Genomic DNA, 4,621 nt, shown 5'->3' with positions numbered 1-4,621 from the left:
TAAAATATTTATAAAGTCTAGTAATTTTTAGGCCTTGCTATATATTATTAAAAATATATTAAAAACTTTACTAAAATTATTATACTATTATATAAACTTCTTAAAAAAAATGCTATTAAGTAAAAAAAAAGTATTATATAATATAATAAAATATTTAATATAAACTTATATTTACTACCTTAAAAAAAGTATTAATTAATACTTTAGTGCTTAAAATTATAAAGCTATATAAACCCTTTAAAATTAAAATAAATACCTTAAGTAAGTAATTAATATAGTTTTTAGCTAGTAAAATAATTAAAAATAATAATATTTTATTACTTATAATAGCTGTAAACTTAATAGTATTAAAAAAAATTACTTAATATAAAAAAAAGCTTCTTGCAATTAAAAAAATATTATATTAATAAAATTATTACCTTAAAAATAATATTATAACTAAAGTTATTATTAACTATAAGAATTTTAAGTACCTTGCTATTATAAGAACTTACTTTAAGTAATTAATATAATAAGTAAAAAAGTTTTAAATATATAACCTAGATATTTATTATTACCTAGGTATAAAAGTTATTATTTTTAATATTTTTAGCTAAAAACCTAACTTTATTAAAAATGGCCTTGCTAATACTTAAAATAACTAAAATAAAAAAATAGTAAATACTTAGGTTAAGCGCATAATACTAACACTAATAGTTATATTAACTAAAAATAAAAAATATATTAAAAAAATATAATAATAACCTACCTTAAAAATAGTCAATTACCTAATAATAAATTTTTTATAAATTAAATATAATAAAAAAGTAAGAATTTTTATTAAGGCCCTTAACCAGGCACAAAACTTAATATTATAAAATATATTTTTTTATATATTAAACTAAATAGTTAAAAGGTATTATATTTATAAATATTTTTTTAAAAGGACTTTATACATAAAATATATAAGTTTTATAATTACTTAAAATATTTAGGCCTTTTAAGCATAATTAATAATTATACTTAATAGCTTATAATAAAAAAAAATATTTAATATATAATTTATACTTGTTTTATTTACTAGATTATATAAAGGTTATAACCAGGGCTAAAGTATAAGGCATAATTTTATATATTTAAAAAAATATGTAACCCTTTAAGTAATAAAAAATTAACCTTATTAAAGTACTGCTAGTAATACTTAATAATAATAAATAAATTATTATAATTATTAATTATATAACAAGCTAGCTAGTTACTAAAATTATTTTTAATATTAAAAATAAAATAATAGCAAGATTTTTATATAAAAAAATCTTTATTTACTATAAGGCTATAGTAAAATTAATATTAAATAATAATTTAAACCTACTATTTAAGGTTATTATTTATTTTATATAACTACTAAAAATAAAATATTATATTACTATACTATATTACCCCAGAATAAACAGGCGCATTAAATAATTAAATAAAATTTTTAGCTTAATACTTATAAAAATACTACTTAAAAAGCTAATAAAATTATAGGATTAATACTTAAATTAAGTATTATTTATTATATATATTAAATTATATAGTATTACTAGTATAAGTTCTTTTAAATTTTTATATAGTATTTAACCGCGCCTTTTTATAAATAATATATTTATAAAAATTATTATTATAAAGAATTATATTTTTAAGTTATAGCATGCTTAAATTATTATTAATAAGTACTTATTAACTTATATTATTAAGTAATAATATATTTATAATTATAARGTAAAGTATTACTTATTTTAAAAAAATAATTAAGTCCTAGTTAAAAATAAAAACCTATAAAAATTTAATATTAAATAGTTTAAATTTTATAAGGTACTAAAATTACACCTACTAGGTATATATATTATTACTAAACTAAATAAATATATTATTTATAATTTTATTAATAAATAATACCTTATTTATATAAAAGTTAATAATTTAAAAAAGCTTTAAACAAGTATATAATTATAAAAAGCCCTTAAAAAGTAAGGCTAAAAAATTATAAAATTAATTAAGGTATAATAAATTATTAATATTATTAAGTTTTTAACCCCCTTTTATTTAAATTTATTAATATAAATAAGGGTAAAATAAAATAAGCATAAAAATAAAAAACTATTTTTAAATTAAGTAAAAAAGGGTACTGCTATTAATAAGCTTGCTATTAAAAATAAAAAGTATGCTAAAAAGGTAAAAGCTTTTAAGGCTAGTAATACTTTAATAATAAAAATATTATAAATAAAAACTTATAATCTTATTTAGTATATATTTTTAAAATTAAAATTAAATAAAAAATAAACTCTAGGAAGAGACTTACTAATCCTAATTAATAATTTAATAAAAAAACTATTAATAAATACTAAAAATACTAACCTTTATAAAATACTAAAAAAACCAGCACCAAGCGCGACTTTGCTGTTATTATTTTAAATTATTATATTTAAAAAAAAATTATTTTACAAGAAAAAAAAAGCGCAGTACTTAAGCTAGGAAGGACCTAGTAAGTAACTTATTAATATTTTATTTATTTTATTTAAAAAAAATTAAAACTAACTTACACTTTATTACTATTATAAACCATTTTATTACTAGCCTTAATTATATTTAAGTTTTTTAAATTATTTAAAGTAAAAGCCGCCTAGCGTTTTATATTTAAATTTACTTTAAATAACTAAAAACTCTTCTTGGCCTTGTTAAACTTAGCAAGTTTTTTATTTATAACTATTTTTTTATTACTATTTATTTTAACATCCCTATTTTTATTAAGACCTAAATCCCCACCTAGGATCTTATAAAAATTAGTTTTTTATTAAATTATAAAAAAAGTACTTTTCTTTTTTATTATTTAATTAAGCGCTGCTTTCGGGCCTAAAACACCTAATATTAATAGTTAGAAATATTATTAACTAACTTAAAAAAGGGAGACTTACCTTTAGGAAAGAATATTAAAAAAAAAAACTAAAATTAAAAAAGGGATTTAAATAAATTAGGTTAATATATATTTTAATATTAATAGTATTAATCCCTATATTAAAAAATTTTTTAAAAAAATAATTAAAGGTAAAAGGGCGCTTACTTATACTTATTAAGTTTAAAACTTAAAATTACTTTATACTTAAAAAAACCTATGTTACTTAAACCTTTAGTTTAAAGCAAGGTTTAACTAAATTAAGAATTTTATTAATATTTTTAAAATATATTAACAAGCCTAAAGGGCCGGTAGTAAGGCAAGAAAAAAAATAAGTAATTAAAAAAAAAGTAGTAGTAGGGGTAAGCCCTAACTTAAAAGCTTATTTATATTAATAAGTTAAATTTTAACCTAGCTTATTAAAATTAACTTTAAAATAAAGTAAGTAAAAATATATTACTAGCTAAAAAATCTTTAAATTATTAAGCGCGAGTATTAGGGCTTTTAAACTTTTTTATATTATAATTAAAAAAGGCTATAATAAAAGCTCCTTATTTAAAAAATAATAAGGTAAAATAATAAACTCCTGTATAAAATCTAAAACTTTACTAAAAAACTTAAAAAAAAAAAGTAAAATGTAGGTACTAGCTTAAAGGTAGGATAATATTTTTTAAAAAATTTAAATCCTGTTTTAGGGTTTTTAATACTATTAATTATATTATTAAAATTTTTAAACTTTATCCTTTTATTATTACTAGAATTAGTTTTTAAAATAGTAAATTATATAGGCTTTTTGCCCTTATTTTTACCTAGTAGTTAATAATTATATTTAAATATTTTATTAAAATTTACCTATTTTTTTAAAGCCTGCTTTAATAATAACACTACTTACTTTTTTATTATATAAATCTTATTTATTTTTATTATATAAATTACTGTATTAAAGGTCCCATACTTTTTAATAAATTTATAAAATATTAATAATTAAGCACCCTAAGGTAAAAAGTAAAAAACTTATATTATTAACTTATTATTTTATTTAATAAACTAAAAGGCTATTATAGTTTAAAAAAAGTACTAGGCTTATTAATATATAAAAATATAATAAGTATATACTTTTTAAAAAAGTGCTTAACCCTTAAGCTTAAAAACTTAAATATAAGTAATAAAAATTACCTTAAATAATATTTTATAGCTATTATAGGCTACTTTTTATTTAATAATAATATTTTATTATTATAAGGCTATAATAAATTATTAATATTAATTTTTAATAATATAAACCTTGCGCTTGCTAAGCCTAGTAAACACTTAATTTAAGTTTTTTCTATATAAAAAAAAGCCTTAAGTAGCTTTAATAATTTATAAGGTTTTATAAATATAATAACATGTTAACTTTTACTATTATTAATTAAGTTAAAAAAAAGCATTTATTAAAAAAAGTTAAAAAAAAATTATTTACTATCTTGCTGCTGGTGCGGCTAGTTCTTACCTTTTTAAAAAAAAAAAGTTATTATAGCATCTTGCTTGCGTTTTAAGGGTAACATGCTAAATTTTTTAGGGGTTATAGTTAAAAATTTTAATAAAAAAAATTAAAAAAAAAGCTAAAGGGTTTAAAGAAATCTTGGGAAGTTTTAGAAAAAAATAAAAAAAAAATAAAAAAAAAGGTGGTATTTATTAATAAAAAAAATAGTATTATAGTAGGGG

This window comes from Aspergillus mulundensis, assembly GCF_003369625.1.
Source record: "Aspergillus mulundensis strain DSM 5745 chromosome Unknown scaffold_3, whole genome shotgun sequence".
Taxonomy (NCBI): Eukaryota; Fungi; Ascomycota; class Eurotiomycetes; order Eurotiales; family Aspergillaceae; genus Aspergillus; species Aspergillus mulundensis.
This window is presented reverse-complemented; position numbering follows the sequence as displayed.